General features: G+C 40.2%; 1 protein-coding gene across 9 annotated transcripts in view; it reads left to right on the top strand.

The window, feature by feature from the left end:
• Positions 1–21,530, top strand: part of MAB21L3 (mab-21 like 3) — a 54,821-nt gene that overhangs the window by 8,350 nt on the left and 24,941 nt on the right. Inside the window, exons 2-4 of one of the 9 annotated variants that reach the window (XM_023515482.1) lie at positions 14,535–14,689; positions 19,544–19,727; positions 20,366–20,502. The exons of 1 other annotated variant lie outside the window; for it this stretch is intronic. The gene's annotated coding sequence lies outside the window, so the exon portion shown is untranslated. 7 more of the 9 variants (XM_023515479.1, XM_023515480.1, XM_023515481.1 and 4 more) reach the window with 7 other exon arrangements.

The following is a 21,530-nucleotide window of genomic DNA, read 5'->3' as shown; positions in this document are numbered from 1 at the left end:
TGTTGAAAGGTCATTGCTATTTCAAAGTCATAAGAGTTTTATATTTTTAATTCTTAGATGTAGATTTTTGTTCCTTTTGTAGTTAATTTTGTGTCTTTTGTGAGATAAGGATCAAAATTCATCGCTTTGCTTGTGAAAATCTGTTGTCCCAGCACTATTTTTTTGTTTATTTTATTTCAAAATATCATGAGGGTACCAGTGTTTTGGGTTACATGGATTGTTTTTTGTATTGCTTAAGTCAGGGCTATAAGTGTGCTGATCACCCAAATAGTGTTCATTGTACCTGTTAGGTAGGTTTCCAACCATCTCCTTCTCTGCACCCCCACTGCTTGATTTCCACCGAGCTTTGCCTCTATCTGTGTACATGTGTGCTCATTGGTTAGTTCCAATGTAATAGCGAGTATGTGTGGTGTATGTTTTTCCATTCTTTAGCTACTTCACTTAGGATAATGATCTCCAATTCCATCCGCATTGTTGCAAAAGGCATTAATTTATTTTTGTGTGTGTTTGTGGCTGAGTAATATTCTATGAGGGGGGTGTGTGTGTGTATGTATAAAATGAATCCACTCATGAATTGATGGGCACTTGGGTGGGTTCCATGTCTTTGCAACTGTGAATTGTGTGCTGCAATAAACATTCAAATGCAGGTGTCTTTTTGATAAAATGACTTCTTTCCCTTTGGGTAAATACCTAGTAGTGGAATTGCAAGATCAAATGATAGATCTGTTTTTAGTTCTTTGAGGAATCTCCATACTATTTTCCATGGAGGTTGTACTAAGTTGCAATCCCACCAATAATATATAAGCATTCCTTTCTCTTTGCCTTCTTCCCAGTATCTATTGATTTGGGACTTTTCTTTTATTGTTTTTTTTGTAGAGACAGAGTCTCACTTTCTTGCTCTCGGTAGAGTGCTATGGTGTCACAGCTCACAGCAACCTCAAACTCCTGGGCTTAGGTGATTCTCTTGCCTTAGCCTCCCGAGTAGCTGGGACTATAGGTGCCCACCACAACACCCAGCTGTTTTTTTGTTGCAGTTTGGAAGAGGCCAGGTTTGAACCCACCACCTTTGGTATAAGGGACCAGTGCTGTACCCACTGAGCCACAGGTGCCGCCCAGTTTTTGGACTTTTTAAGAAAAGCCATTCTATCTGGGGTAAGGTAATATCTCATTGTGGTTTTAATTTGCATTTCCTTGGTGATTAGTGACTTTGAACATTTTTTTTCATGTGTTTATTGGCTATTTATCTTCTCTTGAAAAGCTCCTGTTCATGTCTTTTGCTCATTTTGTAATGGGATTGTTTATTTTTTCTTTTGCCAATTTGCTTGAGTTCTTTGTAGATTTTGGCTGTTGGCCCTTTACTCGTTGTCTATCTTGCTAATATTTTCTCCCATTCTGTAGATTCTTACCTGCATAGAAGCTTTTTCATTTAATCAAGTCCCATTTATTTAATTTTCTTTTTACTGTAATTGCCATTGGGGTGTTAGTCATAAATTCATTACCTAGGCTGATATCTAAAAAAAGTTTTTCCTACATTTTCTTCTACAATTCTTCTGGTTTCATGCCTTAAATTTAACACTTTTATCCATCTCAAATTAATTTTTGTGAGTGGTGAGAAATATGGATTCTGTTTCATTCTTCTGCATGTGGCTAGCTATCAAATTTCGCCAACACCATTTGTTGAAGAGGCTTCTTTTCCTCAGTGTTTAGTGTTGCCTGCTTTGTCAAAGATCAGTTGGCTGTACGTGGATAGTTTTATATCTGTGTTCTCTGCTTTGTTACATTGGTGTATGTCTCTATTTTTGTGTCAATGCCATGCTGTTTGGTTACTATGGCCTTGTAATATAGTTTGAAATCTGGTAATGGGATGCCTCCAGATTTGTCCTTCTTGCTTAAGATTTCTAGCCCTATTTTTAAAAGGACTTTTTTTCCCACTAAATTATCTTAACACCCTTGTTGAAAATTAGTTGGCCATTGATGGATGAATTCATCAAATTTGTTCTTTTTCAAGATTGCTTTAGGTAATCTTTGTCTTTTGTATTTCCATATGAACTTTAGCGTTAGCTTGTCACTTTCTGCCTACAATAGAATAGCAGAAACTTTTAAAGAGGTTATGCTGAATCAGTTGGGCATTATTTCCATCTTAACAAAACTAAGTCTTTCATTTCATAATCATGGACTATATTTCTACTTATATAGGTCTCAATTTCTGTCAATGATCTTTTATCATTTTCAGTGGACAGTCTTTTGCTCCTTTTATTAAATTTATGCCTAAGTATTTTATTGTTTGTGATACTATTATAAATTGAATTGGTTTCTGAATTTTATTTCCAAATTGCTTATTGCTAGTATGTAGTAATAAAACTGACTTTAGTGATTGTTTTATATTGATCTTGATCTTATATCTGCCACATTTGGTGAATTGATTGACTAGCACTAGTAAATTTTTTAAATTTCAGATTAATATAAGGGTACTAATAGACTTTGTGTGTGTGTGTGTGTGGATTCCTTATTTTCCACATACAAGATCATGTCACCTACAAATTGAGATAGTGTTACTTCTTCCTATATAATATGGATGTCCGTTATTTCTTTTTCTTGAGTAATTATCTTGTCTAAAACTTAAAGAACAATGTTGAATAGAAGTGATAAGAATGAACATCTTCTTCTTGTACTTGATCTTAGAGAGAAAGCTTTCAGTCTTTTCTCATCAAGTATGTGTTAGCTGTGGGTTTTTCATAGATGGCCTAACAAACTATCCATAGTTTTTTGTTGATTTTTTTTAATCATGGAAAGGTATTGTGTTTTGTCTAATGCTTTTTCTGCATCTAATGAGATAATTGTGTGTACTTGTTCTTTATTCTACTAATATGGTATATTACATTTATTGGGTTTCTTATGTTAACATAGTTTGCACTCCTGGGATAAATCCCATTTGTTCATGATTTATGTTCCTTGTCATATGTTGCTGGGTTTTATTTACTAGTGTTTTGAGGATTTCAGAGTCCATACTCATAAGGAATATTGGTCTGTAGTTTTGTTTGTGCGTGGTGTCTTTGTCTTTGTCTTTGGTGTTAGGTTTATATTGGTCTCATAAAATAAATTGGGAAATATTCTCTTCTCTTCTATTTTTTGGGAAGAGCTTGTGAATGATTAGTATTATTTAGTTTTTAATCATCTGGCAGAATTCAGCTGTGAAGCCATCTGATCCTGACCTTTTCTTTATAGGAAGTTTTTTTGATATTCAACCTCTTTAATTATTAAGGTCTATTCAGATTTTTATTTCTTCTTGAGTCAATTTTGGCAGTTTGTATCTTTCTAGAAATTGGTCCATTTTCTTGAGGTTATCTAATTTGTTGGCACAATGTTGTTCATAGTGTTCTCTAATAATGGTTTGTATTTCTGTAAGGTCAATAGATTTTAGTATTTTACTATTTTGAATCTTTCTTTTTTTTTCTTGGTCACACTACCTAAGAATTTATCAATTGTTCAAATTGACAACTTCAGGTATCATTGATTTTCTTTATTAATTTTCTATTTTATTTATTTTCATTCTCATCTTTATTACTTCCTTCTTCTTTTTTTGGATTTGCCCTTCTTTTTCTAGTTTTTTCAAGTGGAAGTTTAAACCTATTGATTTGGTATCGTTCTTTGTTTTACAGCTATAAATTTTCCTCTAAACATTGCTTTACCTGCACCTTGTGTTGTTATTTTGTGTTTTCATTTTCATTCATTTCAAAATATTTTCTAATTTTTCTTGTGATTTCATTTCTAATTTTTCTTGTGATTTCATTTTTTAAGTTATTTAAGATTAACTTAACTTTTACATATTTATGAATTTTGCAAATTTATTTCTATTATAGATTTCTAATTTGTTAAAAGTTAAAAAACATAATTTGTCTTATTTCTAATGTATAAGGTTTGTTTTGTAGTCAAACATATAGTTTTTCTGAGAGAATGAAATGTTTCATGGGCACTTGAGAAGAAAGTATATAATGCTGTAGTTAGAAAAAAGCTCTCGGCTCAGCACCTATAGCTCAACCGGCTAAGGCGCCAGCCACGTACACCTAAGGTGGCGGGTTTGAATCCCCAGCCCGGACCCGCCAAACAACAATGATGGCTGCAACCAAAAAATAGCTGGGCGTTGTGGCGGGTGCCTGTGGTCCCAGCTACTTGGGAGGCGGAAGCAGGAGACTCGCTTGAGTCCAGGAGTTGGAGGTTGCTGTGAGCTGTAATGCCACGGCACTCTGCCCAGGGGGACAGCTTGAGGCTCTGTCTCAAAAAAAAGAAAAGCTCTCTATATGTTTGTCCATCTAGTTGGTTTATAACGTTGTTTAAGTTTTCAATTTCCTTGTTGACCTTCTGCAAAGAAAGGTTCTATCTATTATGAAAAGTGGGATATTGGTGTTTTCAACTATTATTGTTGAAGTTCCTGTTTTTCCCTTTAATTCTGTCACTCATTGCTTCTTATATATGGGTTCTTTGTTGTTGTTATACATATACTTATTATAAATTCCTATTGAATTGGCACTTTTATCATTTTAAGATATCTATTTTTGTCTATAGTAACAATTTTTATCTTAAAGTAAATTTGCCAAAAGCTTGCTTTTTGTTACTATTTCTTTTTCCAGCCTTCTACTTTTAGCCTATTTGTCTCAGTCTAAAGTTTGTGTCTCTTGTAAATAGCATGGAGTTGGTTCATGGTTTTAAAAATTTGTTTTGCTCATCTCTGCCTCTCAATTGGAGTGATTAATCAACTTATATTTTAATGTAATTGCTGGTAAGATAGGATTACATTTACCATTTTGCTATTTGGTTTCTATGTCTTACTTCTTTCTTTGTTCTTCTATTCTTCCATTAGCTGACTTTTTGTGTGTTAAATAGATATTTTCTATTATACCTTATAAATATCCTTGTCATTTCTTTTACTGTCTATTTTTTGCTTATTTTGTGCACCTGGGGATTATAGTTAAAATTCTAACTCATAATAATCTAATTAAGACTAATGCCAACCTAACTTGAATAGTACACATAAACTTTTACATAGATCTGTACCTTAATCCCACTTTTATGCTGTTAGTATGATACAAGTTATATCTTTATACTTTATGTGCCCATCAATACAGATTTATAAATATTGTTCTATGCAGTTTTCTAAATCAGATAGCAAGAAAAAACTGAAACAAAAGTATACATTTAGATTCTATTTTATATTTACTTATATAGCTAACTTTGCTGATGCTTTCTTTTTTATAGTGTGGATTCAAGCTACTATTTGTTGTTCTTTGCTTTTAGTTTGAAGGAATCCCTTTAGTATTTTTAATATAGTCTGTGATAAATTATCTTGGTGTTTGGTTACTTGTAAATGTCTTAATTTTTTTATTTTTGAAAGATAGTATTGCTTAGCATAGAATTCCTAGTTAACTTTTTTTTTTCCTTTTAACATTTTGTGTATGTCATCTCAATGCCTCTTGCCTCCATGGCTTCAGATAAGAAATCATCTGTCAACCTTATTGAGAATGCCTTGTATGTAACAAATCATTTCTCTTGCCACTTTCAAGATTCTCTCTTTGCGTTTCAACAGTTTAATTATGCTAGGTCTCCTACTTAGAGATCACTGAACTTCTTTGGTATGTAGATAATGTTTTTCATGGAACTTAGGAATTCTTCAAACATTCTTTTGCCCCCTTTTTCTTTCTTTTCTGAGACTCTCATAAACATTTGTTAATATGCTTGATTGGGCCCATAGAACTCAAAGGAGCTCTTAATTATTTATCCTTTTTATCTTTCCATTCATAAGATTGCATAATCTCAGTTGACCTATATAAAGTTGGCTGACACTTTCTTTTTCCTGCTCACAGCTTATGTTGATTTTCTTAGTAAACTTTTTATTATAGTTATTGTACATTTCAACACCAGAATTTCTATTTGGTTCCTTTTCATAAATTTTATCTCTGTATTGATAATCTCTATATGGTGATATATTTTTCTTATGTTTTCCTTTTCATTCTTATACCTGGTTTCCTTTAGCTCTTTGAATGTATTTAAGAAAACTAATTTAAAATTTTAGTCTAGGCTGGGTATAGTGGTACACCTCTGTAATCCTGGCACTTTAGGAGACTGTGGTGAGTGGATTGCTTGAGCTCAAGCATTAGAGACCAGTCTCAGCAAGAGTGAGACCTAGTCTCTACTAAAAATAGAAAAATTAGCTGGGCATCATGGCTAGTGCTTGTAGTCCTGCTACTAAGGAGGCTGAAGCCAGAGAGCCACTTGAGCCCAAGAATTTGAAGTTGCTTTGGGCTACCATGGTGCCATGGCACTCTACCTAGGGTGACAGAATGAAACTCTGCCTCTAGATAAATAAATAAAAGTTTTAGTCTAATAAATTGAATGTCTGGGCTTTCTCATGGGTAATTTCTATTGACTTTTTTTTCCTGTATATGGGTCATCCTTTCTTGTTTCTTTACATAGCTTATAATATTGCATTGAAAACTGGATGTTTTAAATAATATAACATGGCAACTCTGAAAATCTGATTCCTCCACCCCCTGTATTTTTTATGACTATTATAATTTGTTTAATGACTTTTCTGAACTAATTCTGTAAAATATGTGTTCTTTATTAAGTGTGGTCACTGTAGTCTTTGTTTATTTAGCTTACTGATTGGACAGAGATTTTCTTAACCACTAGAACCAATAAGTTTCCCAACTTTGCCAAGGATTGTTGTGTTTGGGGGTGTGCCTTCAATAAACAGCCAGACAGTTGACAATTCTGCCTCAGTCTTCACTTCCTGCTTTTGCAGAACCGCTTGGTTCTGTTAGGGCCTTCTTGGATCTTTTTTGAGCATGTGTACAGTTCTCGACATGTACACAACCCTATACTTAGGCATACTCTTCTATATTCCCCAAAATATGTAGGAGCTTTTTGAAACCCCAGGGGACATCTATCTTTTCCTTCGGTTATTATGCATTTTTTTCCTAACTGTTATCCACAGTTGTCTGTAATTGTTTATACTGCAGGGGAAAGGCTATTTGCCCTAGAGGACTGATGAGTCAGCTGTTTGCCCCAGCGAAGCAATGAAATATAGAAAACAAATGAGGTCTCCTAGGGAACCACCAGCATGGTCAAATAATAATTCTCTCACAATGAGGCTTCAGAGGAATTCTAGCCCTGTTCTTTTTCCTCTGGCGACTGCCAAAATGATAGTTTTCACCATGAGTATGGGCTATTAATTTTCAAGGCTACTGTGGAACTGGAGAATGAAATATGGGACAAGTTAAAACACCACAAAACACCCTCTTATTACCAAGATCAAGCTGTTTTTCTGGAGTAAATGCATGTACTCCCCAGATTTTGCAAGTTTGGTTAGTATACTCACTTCTGAAAAAGTCGATTCTGGCAATTTGGGGGTTTTTTTGTTCGTTTGTTTTGTTTTTGCCAATTTTCTCATTACATTTATTTGTTAGAGAATTTCTGAAGGTCTTTGCCATTTTTACTGATGTCACTTGCTCCATGCTTTTGAACCTATTTTTTCTTCTTGCAGCATCTTTTTATTTCTAAACTCCCTCAAGAATTATTTCTATCTTTTAAGACTCAATCTAAATTCTTCTTCTTCAGTAAAGTTTTAGTTAACGTGCCAGGCAATATTGATTTTACCTGTACTTATTATCACTGTTGTATTTATTATCATCCTGTATTGCAATTGTGTGTGTGTCTTTCTCAACAGTAAAATGAACCCTTTCTGTTTCATGAGCTTCTAATTCTTCAGAATGGTGCCAAATTTATCATAAAAAAAAATACTATCAACACTCTACAATTTCACTTAAATGCACACAGCTATCCTGGGAGACTTTAGTTAAGGCTTTAAAGGAGAAAATGCAAATATATTTATTAAGAGAATAAAACCAAGTTATCAGTAAACTTCTACGTACTAGACATATATCACATGTACAAATTCTTCTGCCTTCCCTACCTAGGATTCTTTTTTGGAGTAGTTAGTTCTTACCCAATTTTATACAAAGAATAATTACCGTGTCCCCAGCTTGAGGAGAAAAGCTATTATAATACTCTAGTAATTGCAGCCATGGCTTGGTATATCTTTAACTAGATCGTCTCCACTAACCTAAAGGTGTCTAAAAGGTATTTTGGTTGAGGAAGCATCCGGAAATGGTTAGTCAATGGAGTTATGGTGAGCCGTACTGTGCTCACAAACCAAGGCACAATGAACTGCAGATGTGGTTGATCTGCCTGCCACTTCTTTCAGTTCCTTTCTGATATGGCCTATGATTAATTTGAAGCGCAGTGGCTTTCAGCATTGCTTTTTAATCTTAGATAGTTTCAGTTTTACTTAATGGTTGAGGCATAGTTAGACCACGCTTGGAAGCTGAGGATGTACATAATCTTGCCGCTAACTAGATATTACAGAGGAAATAGGAATCTAAGCAGTCCTTGGTGCCAAGAGCCCAGGAATTCTTGGATCCTCTAGTACTAATGACTGGCTACTCAATGTTGTCATAAGCCAAGAATTGACCAAGAAACAAGATCATTATTTGAAACAAAGTCACAGAAGCTGGGTATAAAGGCTTATTCTTTACTTCTAATTTGTAGTGTCCTGGCTGATTATGATTGATGAGGGTTGTCATAGTGATAGGGGAGAATGAATTGGGAGCTAGCTGTGATAGGCCCTGCCTTATGGGAGATGGAAACTTGACCTACATGTCCTCTGTTAATAGCCTTTCTTTGGAATAGGGCTGAAAGCATCACATTGCCCCTCCTGACGTTAGGGTGCAGCATGAAGACAGTAAATGTATCCTGCAGTCTGCAAATCAAATTTGTCTCTGTCTTTACTCCATTTCCCCATGACCCTAGGGAGTCTTAGGTATGCAGACAGAGACTTGGTAACGAGAAAAATTGTAGTGTTTTTATGAAACAGTTAGGAACTAAAGCCAAATGTAAAACAGCTATTTCAATTGGTACCAGTCATTTGGCTCTTGCTCTACCAGTTATTTTTATGAAATGTTTAATAATAAAGACCAATTGATGTTTGGATAACAAACATCATTCATTTCTTTTCTATTCTCTCCTGTTGCTGCTGTCGTTGTGTCTGAATAGGCTGAACTTGAGCACTTTTTATTGAATAGGCTCCTGCCCCAAAGGCCAAATTTTATTTTCTCAACATCAATTGTAGATTGTAAACTCTCATAAACCTGTGGTAAGAAGGCACATTTTCTTTGGCATCTGGTTTCCTCAGTCATGTTTTAAGAACAAATATTGTGGTTTCTGAGTAGCAGTGAAACCAAGAAGTGGGGTCTCAGTGTTCCCCTTGGTGGTGAGACCTCCAGCATTTACTTTGAGAGATCTTATCTTTCTCAGAGGAAGGACAGGGCATTATCCCCAAGGGGGTAGGCTTTCATGACTTTCTTCCTTTCCCTTAGTCCTGAGAGAAAGCTCAGAAGAAAGCTTATACTTTAGTAGATCCCTGATTCAGATGCCTGAATCAGGAACCCTTTATTATCATAACTGATCATCAATGACTTGGCTGGAGAGTTCCTGCTGGGTCTCATGAAGAAACATAATAAAGCAGGAATTGGGAGGTGGTGGACGTAATAATCAGGTTCCTGTGATCTTGGGATTGAAACTTCCGAATAAAGAGTGAAGAGAAGGCTGTGCCCAAATTCTAGTGGCAGTGGGAATAGTAACAGAAACATGTCCAAAAGGGCAAGAAACTTTCCTTCGGAAAACACAGACCGAAATGTCATCTTGCCTGGGGCAATGGATTGGCTGGTGGCAGGGAGTGTCACTGAGATGTCTTTGTCTAGCTCGGAAAGCCAGGTGAGTTCTTCAGCAGAGGTGTGTTAGTCTGCTTGAGCTGTCATAACAAAATACCCACAGGGTAGATGGCTTAAACAACAGAAGGCTATTTTCTCACAGGTCTAGAGGCTGGGAGCCCATGAGCACGGTATGAAGGCTGGTTTCTTCAGAGACTTCCCTTCTGGGCTTGCAGATGGCAGCCTTCCCACTGTGTCCTCGTATGGTCCTGTCTCTGTCACACCAATGTCTGGCATCTCTTCCTATTCTCATGAGGACACAGTCCTATTGAATTAGCGCTCTCCTCGTATGACCTCATTGAACCTCAGTTACCTCTATAAAGGCTCTGTCACCAAATACAGTCCCATTCTGAGGTACTGGGGGTTAGAAATTCAACATATGGATTTGGGGGGGACATAAGTCAGCCCATAACAAATAAATTTCATGATTGGGAGAAGGAGGCAGGGAGCACACAGAAAAGGGGCTGTAATTGACTTGGGAACTAATGGTCCTCTGAGTATAGTCACAAGAGCTGAAGGGTAGCCCAAAGAACTGAACCTGGGTGTAGACAGCGCTAGGACCTTTATCCCAATTTAGCTTTTTTCTAGTTCAGCAGGAGAAGGTGAGGGCAGCAGTGGGGACATGACGGAAGGAGAAAAACTAAGGGAAACTGGAGAAAACAAGGGTTATCAACATGTCTAGTGAGCCAGGAGTGTGGGAGCCCTCAAGAGAATACTGAGGGGGTAAGACACAGTCCTAGGTATCAGAGAGCTTAAGTCTCATTGAAGCATAAGGTAAGAACATGTGAGAAGTTATTAAATACAGAGAAATGCTCCTGCAATCCCAGCATGCTGGGAGGTGAGGTAGGTGGATTGCTTGAGTTTAGGAGTTCAAGACTATCCTGAACAGGTGGAAACCTCCCGTCTCTAATAAAAATAGATAAACTAGCCAGGTGTTGTGGCAGATGCCTGTAGTCTCAGGTACTTGGGAGGCTGAGGCAAGAGGATTTCTTAAGCCTGAGAGTTTGAGGTTGCCGTGAGATGTGACGCCACTGCACTCTATCCAGGGTGACAGCTTGCGACTGTCTCAAAAAAAAAAAAGAAAATTTTTATCCTAAACTAATATTTATCTTTTTATCTTTTATGGCATCTTTCACTCACATAATCAGTTTTAATGTTTATATTGTCAAACATATCCATTTTTTCTTATACAACTTCTGGGTTTCTTAATTGAAATTTTTTTCTGATCACCATATTATACATACAGTTTCTACAATTTATTTCAAGATTTAAAAATTTTAAATTTAGTTTACATTAAAATTATAGTTGAGGCAGAAATTTTAATTAAAATTTCGTTGAGACACAGAGCTGGTTTTTATAGTACCCTTTTTAAATTCTTTTTTTTAGAGACAGAGTCTCACTTTATCCTTCGGTAGAGTGCTGTGGCATCACAGCTCACAGCAACCTCCAACTCCTGGGCATAGGCGATTCTCTTGCCTCAGCCTCCTGAGTAGCTGCAGGCGCCCATGTGAACACCCAGCTGTTTTTGTTGTTGTTGTTGTTGTTGCAGTTAGTTTGGCCATGGCTGGGTTCGAACCCACCATCCTCAGTATATGGGGCTGGTGCCCTACCCACTGAGCCACAGGGGCTGCCTATAGCACCTTTTATTAAATAAACCATCCATTTTAGTTTGGTGCTTTTGGAGAAATAAAACAAATGATCATTGGGGCTAAAACTTCATGGGTGGAAGCAAGATAGTAGCGGGAGATAACAGTGAAAAGCAGGCAAGGATCAAATCATTTAGGACTGAGGGAGCATAAATGGGGTCTTTGGGCAGGTGCAGCTCCATTTAAGAGGTTTTTTTTTTGTTTGTTTGTTTTTTGAGACGGAGCCTCAAGCTGTCCCCCTGGGTAGAGTGCCATGGCATCACGCTCACAGCAACCTCCAACTCCTGGGCTCAAGCGAGTCTCCTGCCTCAGCCTCCCAAGTAGCTGGGACTACAGGCGCCCACCACAATGCCCGGCCATTTTTTGGTTGCAGCCATCATTGTTGTTTGGCAGGCCTGGGCTGGGGATTTGAACCCGCCACCTTAGGTGTATGTGGCTGGCGCCTTAGCCGCTTGAGCCACAGGCACCGAGCCCCATTTAAGAGATTTTTAGCAGGAAAGTGACAGGATCCGACGTAAGTTCCAAAGTTGCTGTGACCCCAGTCTGGAAACGGTGCGGAGACAGTCAGTGAGGAGGTAGACGGAGAAGGTAGAAGCATCACCATAGTCCAGAAGAGATACGGAATGGGTGTTGAGAAGCAGGGGCAGTGGTCAAGAGGATGGTGGGTAGACCCAAGGGCTACTTTAGAGGCAGACAGGATGGAATGGAAGGTGGGCCATGGGAGGCGAGGGATGAGGAGTCACAGATGACTTTCCCTTTGGGGTGATGGTTCTTTTTCCTGATCTTTGTAAAAGAGGATGAAAATCAGACTCAGGGGAAAGATGAAGAGTTGGTAGAAAAGAGATGAAAAGAATCATAAAGGAACGCTGTGGAAAAGTCTATGGCAATAGATTTGGAAATTTAGAGAAGATGGATGATTTTCGAGTCAAATATTAATGACTGACATTGACCCTGGAAGAGATAGGAAACTGAAACATATCAACACCCTTGGAAGTGGTCTTAACAGTTAAGTCAGTTTTGATTTTTAAAAGGACCAGGCCAAAGTGCTTGAACAGCTGAGTTGTATGTAATCTGTAAAGAAAAGATAATTCTTACATTATTTAAGCTATTCTGGATGGTTGAAAAATATAGATGAGTGGTGTCTGTTTCCAGGCAGAAACCCCAAAGTGAAGAAAATGCCCATCCAAACTGGGCTAAGCTGTGGCACACTCATACTACAGACTGTTACATTGCTGTTTTAAAGATAAACTCACCCCCTCGCTGTAAACATGGCAGGGTGAAAGGGTGGGGATTTCCACACCATATATATAAATTATATATATATTTATTTTATTTTATTTTATTTTATTTTTGCAGTTTTTGGCCGGGGCTGGGTTTGAACCCACCACCTCCAGCATATGGGGCTGGCGCCCTACCCTTTTGAGCCACAGGCGCCCCCCTCCACACCATATTTTTAAGGAGTGAGATGTCAAAAACGCATATATAGCATTGTCCTATTTTTGTAAAACGGAACAACAAAAGCACAACTTCAAGGGATGTGGTGATGTGGTGTTTTAAACTTTGCTTTTTATGTCTGAGTGTTTTCTGTGTTACTGAGAATGTATCACTGTGTGATAAAAATAAAAACGAATCAGTTAGGTTTTAGAAATGTTTGTTGGTTCTGAGAAATCGTCAAGGTGCCTAAGTGGAAACCACGCGTGGTCAAGATGCAGTGAGGTCTGACGTTGGGAAGAGAGGTGTGGGCTGAGGGGCACAGAGGGAGCCCCTGGGGTCCTAGGAGTGGAGGGGACTGCAAGATGGGGTGTGTAGATGGGGAACAGGAACCTCAGGGCTATGCCAGGAGGAAGCAGCAGAGAAGTTCAGTGAAGAGGAAGGACCGTGAGAGAGACGATGAGGAACCAGCGTCTCTGGGGCAGGGGATGTGGAGTGGTGCGGAATTATGATGAGACCACTCGCTGCCAGTGGTCTTACTGGCTATCTCAGAAGCCTGTGAGAGAAATAAGGGCTCCTCCCTCTGTTCTGCCCCACACCATTTCCTTTCCACCATCCAAGAAAATTAGCACCCCTCACAGCTTCTTTCTTAGATACAGCATGAGGACACCATTAGCTCTCGGGCTTAAACACCATCAGCTGAGGATGGAAGAAGCTGGGGCCCATCTATGGAGAAGCCAGTGCCTAAGGGACCCAAGGTTGAGAACAGACTTTTCTAGCAAAGGCATCACCGAGGAACTGAGTGGAGCAGATTTGTTAGGCCTGTGCGTGTGGAAGTCAGGACCCACGATCCTTTATCGCAGTCCTTCCAGTTACAGACGGCAGAAGAGTGGGCTCGTGACCTTCCTCCTCTTTTCCAATCCTGCAGCCGTTACTCTAGTGGGGTGCACAAGATAGTCACCTCTGACAGTCCCCAGTGTGTGGTTCCTTGGGGCATCCACTGGGTGCCACACTGGGTGCCTGAGTGAGGGGCGAGTGTGGCTGGAATCTGGCCTGGGCTGCCCACCCAGCCACGGGTGCTTGTGCAGGCTGGTTCTTCCTGGAGGGCTTCCTCAGTCACATGGGGTCGGATCACCACACCTTGGCAGGGCTCAGTTTGCCTGGAGGAACTGCTTCTCTCTACAGAGGGTGCCCCCCCCAAATGTATACACATTTTAAGAATGGAAAAAACTATATTAAGATTATAATATTCAGGCAGGGTGCAGTGGCTAACATCTCAATCCTAGCACTCTGGGAGGGAGAGATAGGTGGACTCCTTGAGCTCAGGAGTTCAAGGCCTGCTTGAGCAAGAGTGAGACCCTGTCTCTACTAAAAATAGAAGATTTAAAAAAAAAAAAAAAACTAGCTGGATGTCATGGTGGGCACCTATAGTCCCAGCTACTCATGAGACTGAGGTAAAAGGATCACTTGAGCCCAAGAGTTTGAGGTTGCTGTGACCTGTGATGTCATAGCACACTCCCCAGGGCAACTGGGTGGGACTCTGTCTCAAAAAAAAGAAAAATTGTAGTATTCAGTATTTACCAATAATGTTTGTTATCTTGTACATTGTATCTTTTATCTCTTGTAATTGCAGACGTCAAATGTGACTGGACTTTCCTTCCTTAAGACCTGTATACACTTTTTGAGACCATCTGTGTTTGCACAGTGAGGTTGACGTGGCTAGCAGCAGTCCCGGGAGTCCCAGGACAACAGTGAATCAGACACAGTCTTGGCCTTCAAGGTTAACAAGTTAGTAGAATGGCTCCTTTTATAGACAACTTGCTGCCAAGTAAACACTTTAAAGAACAGTTACTATGATATCAGTCTACGGTCAAAAGCCACTAAAGGCTCTCTATTGTTCCCCTTAGTCTGGCGTTCAGAGCTTCATGTCATCTCCCTGGCTACCCCAGGATCCTTCAGGTGGAAGGCTCTATAGCTGTGCCCGGCTGTCCTCTCTGTCTCAGGACACACCCTCCTACCCACCTCTCTGACCTCCTCAAGAGTGCCTCAGTCTTTCTCCCATGCTTCTTTGAAGTAAATAATGTCTGGGCCAGTTGGCACTTGACCCTCAACACAGACTGAGGATCCCACTCTTATGCTTTGGCCTTGCCTCTAATTTTACCAAAAGAAGGAACCTATGGAATCCACAGGGTCATTGCATTTTGGCAGCCAGCCCAGGACTTGTACCAAGCAGGAGTGCAATGAGTTTGGGTCTATAGTCTGAAAATTTACATTGGAAATCTAAAATTTTGCAAGGTACTTTCAAATATTTAACTTTCTGTTAGATGCTTGACCTTGAAATCACGTGGCTACCTTGGAAAGATAGATGTGTACCACAAAATGATTTATGAGTCTCCTATTTCTGCCTCTGACCTACATGTATTTTTGTTTCTTTTTTTATTTAGATCTTTCCTTCCTCAGCATGATACATCTTAATAAAGGAAGCAAGCACAGAAATACATGCTCTACAATCATGCTAATAATATTTTTCTACACTCAAGCATTCACGCATTGAGACTGGGTCTTTTTTCTAATTGTGCAGAATAATGTTAGTGAAACTGGAAGGCAAATGAAAAAGAAGCATCAAGAAATGAGTTCATTTTTACTTAATTTTGAATAGCATATGTAGCATTTAGACCTTTTCCTGATTATGAATGCTCGTTGTAGGAAATGTATAAAAACAAACTCACAGAGAAAAAAAAGCCTGTAATTATTTCTCCATCCAAAAATAACACCTGTTTTGTTGACTTCTTCGTACGCTTTATTGCATGGATGCTCTCTCTTTCTCTCTCTGACTCACCCTCCCTCCCTCCTCCTTTCTCATATATGCTTTAAAAAACTTCCAGAATATCAGTTTATTAAAATGTATCCTTCAGAAAGGACACTGGCCAAGCCACGAACAGAACTTACACATATCCACCATGACCCTCCTAATTGTTCACTCACAATATTAGACTTAATTAAATTTGGCTTTTCAGCTATCTAGTTTGAAAGTTTATTTTATTTTATTTATCTATTTATTTTTATTTTGTATTTTTTGAGACAGAGCCTCAAGCTGTTGCCCTGGGTAGAGTAACGTGGCATCACAGCTCACAGCAACCTCCAACTCCCGGGCTCAAGTGATTCTCCTGCCTCTGCCTCCCAAGTAGCTAGGACTACAGGCATCTGCCACAACGCCCAGCTATTTTTAGGTTGCAGCTGTTATTGTTGTTTGGCAGACTGGGTTGAATTCGAACCTGCCAGCTCAGGTGTATGTGGCTGGTGCCTTAGCCACTTGAGCTACAGGGGCTGAGCCTATTTATTTATTTATCTGAGACAGAATCTCACTTTGTTGCCCTTGGTAGAGTGCCGTAGCGTCACAGCTCACAGCAACCTCAAACTCTTGGTCTTAAGAGATTCTCTTGCCTCAGCCTCCCAAGTAGCTGGAACTATAGGCATCTGCCACAACGCCTAGCTATTTTTGTTGCAGTTGTCATTGTAGTTTAGCTGGCCTGGGACAGGTTCGAACCCACCACCCTCAGTGTATGTGGCTCCCGCTCTGTATTTTATCTCTTTAATCTCATGACAGTGTCTTTGGAAGAACAAGAGCTTCTTGATGGAGTCCAATTTACCAATTTGTTTTGTTTGTTTGTGGACCACCCACTTGGTGTCATTTCTGAGAACTGTTTGTCTAGCCCTAGTCACTAAGATTTACCACATATTTTGCTCTAGCACCTTTTATAGTTTTATGTCTGTACTTAGATCTACAGTTCATTTTGAGTTGATCTCTACTAACTTTATATGACCACAGATGACAAAGTGTTCCAAAACCATCAGTTGAAAAGAGTATCTTTTCTCCACTGAATTGTATTTACATGTTGTCAAAGATCAAATGGCTATATTTGTGTGAGTCTATTACTGGACTTTTTATTTTGGTCTATTGATCTCTGGGTCTATATCTTTGCTCTGGGTCTTTTAAAACTAAAAAGTGTACATATTTGTTATGTATCATGAACAAGAGAGGGCAAAAGGAAACGAAATCTCTGTGTGTCCCCAAACTGGCAGCAATTAACTCCTCTAACCAGCTATTTCCTGCCACCTCCTAACTCGGGCTACACAGAAATGGAGGTGAAGAGCTCAGTAAAGGTACCAGTTGGCTTCATTGTATAACACATTAATAACACGTCTGCTTCCTTAAACACCTTCCTCTCTCTCAGTGTTTTTCTGTTGGTATCCACTGAAAAATATGCCACCTTCATGCAGCTCAGGGAAAAGGGAAAGGAGTGGCTCCCTGACTTCAGGCAAAGTTTTAGATAAAAATCCAACTCTTCTTTTTCTTCTCCTTTTTCCCAGGAAGGGAAATATGAAAATGAAAACACTTTTACCATTTGATTTGAAAATAAGATGTCATCCAAGCCGTAGCAAGAGTTTCATTCTATTGACAAGTGGTCTCTGTTAAAAGCAAGTTTCTGGGTAGCTTTCCAGCAGGCATCATTTCAATGAGGAAGATTCAGAACGGGATTCCAGAGCACAAAAATACAAATGGACAGAGATGTGGCAGGTGGAAACAGAGAGTCTCCCTTTGCTCAGCCTAAACCGGGGTTATTTATTATACACTACAGTAGAACCCTCTATAGCTGGCCGCCTCTCTACATCACCCACCTCCTTAAGTTGACCTAATTTCCATGGACAGAAAGTACATATACGTATCAGTACAGTAGGCCTCATTCCTTATGTTGACCACCTCTGTATGTTGACAGCTTATCACAGTCTGTTGGGTGGTCAACTTACAGAGGTTCTGCTGTATTTTATAACTAAAAACAGGGCAACTTCACTGCAGGGAAGGCTGGAGATGATGGCACTCATTACGTCTCATTCTGTCTCGTTGATCCCGTGCTATGCAAATGACAGAGCTATTGGTGTTAGGTAAACTCTTGTTTTCTTCCTTCAGGCTGATGTTGGGGAACTACACTCCTTTCTCCACGTATTGGGATAATACATGCAGCCAAGAAATAATGTACTTTTAATTGAAATGGCCAGGGGAGTCATGACTTTTACAGAGACCCATGAGTTTTTCGCCCCCAAGATCCACGTGACATGTTCTAATGACTGGGCAGTTTTTCTGTGTTCCTGACATCTTTAGTCCATGAATTGTGACTTCCTTCAGGTCCAGAGACTTTTTATCCCATTGCATCATCACTCTTTCTGAATTGAAGTTGACTTCTCCGAGGAACATTCCCCTATTCTTTTTCTACTTCTGTTAATTTTGTTCCCAAATGAACCAACGGGGGCTTAATCACTATTTAACTTTACTGTTATCACCTTGTCTTATGCCTGCAGATGGGAGATAGAATGGGACTAGACGGTGACATAACAAAAGGGACCACCCTGATTATCCATTCATTGGTGAACCTGTTCATTTGTTCTTTCATTTACTAAGCAACTGCTACGTGTCAGGTACTGTTTCCAACACTGTAAATCTTTTCCTTCAAGGAGCTTATGGTGCAACAGAGAGGGGATAGATTCAAGGAAACCAGCAAAATGCACAGTGATAGAGCTAAAGTAGGCATTTAGCACCCGGTGGCCTAAAAGCATCATATGGAGTGTCCTGCTCAGCCTGGAGAGTTAGAGAAGTCACCTGGAGCAGGTGGCAGCTAAGACAAATCTTGGAGAATACATAGGAGTTAGTTCAGTGACCAGGGTGGAAGGTAGCAGGGGGTTTCTGAGCAGAGGACATTGCCTGTGTAAAGGCCCAGAGAATACACATGAGGTGGGAGTGTCTTTCAGGAACTGCAACTATTTTAGCATTAGGGGAGTGCAGCGTACAGGGATGGATCTTGTGGCTAGTGTGAGTGCTACTTACAAACACCAAAGACAAATGAAAACAACCCAACAAGTTCGACTGTCCTGGGCAGGACATACATTCTTGCATCTACCACAGACCCTCCTCCTTTTCATTGTTCTACCCTATGCTAATTTACTTTATTACCACCTGGCGCATGTCGGCATTTAAGTTTAGGATCCCCCTACCTCTGGTCCTAGACAAAATACCAAGTTCAAACAATCTCAGTCTCCATGTCTGGTATGAAAGGAAAGGAGACTAGCTTTGTGAATGCCATTGTAAGATCCTACCAACCAGGAGAGCCCAGGACAATTACTCACATTCATTATAAGAAGGGTCTATTTCCTTGTTGAACAAAATGGAGCATAGGAGTATAAAGACAAATATTTGCAAAGGTCATAATATATGCCAAGTACTATGCTTAGTTCTTTTATGCCAGGTCATTCAACAGAGGAAGATAGTAATTTATTCAAGAAATAACAAAAGGGGCCACCCTCACTCATTCATTAATTCACGTACGCATTCATTTGTCCAGTCATTTACTAAGCAACCGCTGTATGTCAAATACTGTTTCCAACACTGCAGATCTTTTCCTTCAAGGAGCTTATGGTGCAACAGGGGATCGTTTAAGAGGTCCTGGGTGCATGTATATAATTAAATTCATAATTTATAAAGTGATCTTGTACAACTTAAAATATATTATTTATGCAAGGAGCACTTTAATGTTTAATGCAATCAAATAAACACCTGATAACATTTATGGAGGCTCATTTCTGTGCTAGGTTCTGTGGCTCCCTGGCAATACAGCGTTCGTGTGGTTCCTGCCCTGGATCATCCACTCCTGTGGGCTGCATGATAGCACAGATGACTATCTCTGCCTGGTTTTCTGAGTCGTCAGATTTGAGTCATCCAGGGATTAAAGGAAACCTTGAGTCAGCCATTTGTAACCCTGGCAAACGTTAACAGGTTTGCATATTTAAGATTGATTTGGATCAAGCTAACCTTTTTCCTTGTTGGGATGAAAATCTTGGCCACTAAGTAGATCAGGAACGAACACTTCTGCTGATAACCCAGAGTAAGCCTGATCCTTGTCTTTCCAGGACTTCTCCTATGCACGGTAAGGGTTAAGCTAACCACGTTAATACCTTGTTAAGCTGACTTGAAAACGTAAGTTCTTAGTCCTCACAACAGAAATTGAGCTGAAGCTGGCTTATATTTCTTCATGCTTGCCTTTGGCATGAGTCATGAGAAATGAGGATATTTATTTCCAGAGGAAGGAGGAAAATTGGAGTTAACTTTGAATTTCCCCCTGTGGCTGCCTGCTGTAAGCACTCTGTTGCCGGGTACATTTTTGTTGATCCAATATTCAATTAGTCAGAGATCTCTATCTACAGCAAATCTCATCTGCATCAATGTGTCAGATAGGCCTGTACCTGTGGGGCAGCTCTACATCCCAGAGCCCCTGACCATTAGGAGCTCACTCACGGAGTAAGGAACCAGCTTCGCTCGCACAGCGCCGTGTCCTGGCTGTGGCATCCTGGGACAGTCGGTCTGTAATCGCTGCCCTGAGCACATGCTTCTCTTTCTCCTTCTCCCTCTCCCAGGATGCTCGGCTGGCCTGGCAGGTTGTTTTCCCTGCTCACATCTGGCAAGCATCCCTGGATGTTAAGCCACGACAAGATTCTAGTTACAACATTTTGATCAGCTGCAAAACTGGGCAACCACACGAGGGTCACAACAGGTACAAAAATGATGAAAGCTGATGGCCCTGATGACAGGAGTCTGGGGTGACCCTAGAACACCAGAAAAGGCCTTCCCAGAAGAAAGGGACTCCCAAGTTAGTGATTCTGGTGAAAGCGGAAGCCAGGACAAAAACAAGAGCATGTGGGAGGAAAGGGAGGACTTGGGTGAAGTTGGGAAGGAGGCAGAGAGAGAATTCTCAGTGGCAAGTTCAGAGCCAGAGGCTCTGGTTCTGTCGGTGAGAAGGTAATAGTGGTAAGAGAAGCCAAGGGAGTGAGATTGTGAAGTGTTCCGCAGCATTTGATATAAAAAGGAGATTTAGAATCACATAGAGAAGCCAATGGAAAATCAAGGCAGATTTGAGGGGGGGTCTTGGAGGGCCGTTGGAGAGCACGGAGCCCTGCGACGTTTAGTCAGGCTGTCGGGCTCTGGAGGTGGAGACTGTCGGTGAAGGGACTGAAAGTGGGGGTGGGGGGTGGCTAATCAGGTGGGCGGAGCTCCGGCGTGGCCTCCCCGGGCAGAGTGAGCCTGGGCTGGGCGGGGAAAGCATTCGCAGGTAGGTTTGGAGAGACACACACCTTCGGAAGGTTGTTCAAAAGTGAGCTGTGCCTGTGATTTCTTTAGATTGTCTGATAGCAGATTCTGCGATGTGTACCAGCGTCAGAGGGATCAGGCCATTGTGAAATTTTTTTTTTTCTTCTGTGGTAAAACTAGCCCCAGCCAGCCAGACTAGGAATTTACTGCCTGAGCTGTTTTCCAGTGTGAGTTGTGCTGGCAAAACCAGATGTGAGTGTTCCCTTGACTCTCAAGAGACCTGTTTACACTGACTTTATTTTTACTGCCAGCTTTCAAGTGGGAAGAGGGAAATTACATTTAAAGGTCAGCAGGTGAGCAGCGGGATCCCGGCCCTGCCTGTGTGGATGTGTGCACGTCTCTGTGTGTGTGCACGTGTGCGTGCTTTTCCAGATGGACCGTGTGCCCTGCTCTGGTTGACAAGCCCTGATCACTTGTTTGTAGGCATAATGATGG

This window comes from Otolemur garnettii, unplaced genomic scaffold (assembly GCF_000181295.1).
Source record: "Otolemur garnettii isolate 467f Iridium unplaced genomic scaffold, OtoGar3 scaffold00073, whole genome shotgun sequence".
Classification (NCBI taxonomy): domain Eukaryota; kingdom Metazoa; phylum Chordata; class Mammalia; order Primates; family Galagidae; genus Otolemur; species Otolemur garnettii.
The sequence above is the reverse complement of the archived record's forward strand: the minus strand, read 5'-3'. Positions and strand labels throughout refer to the sequence as shown.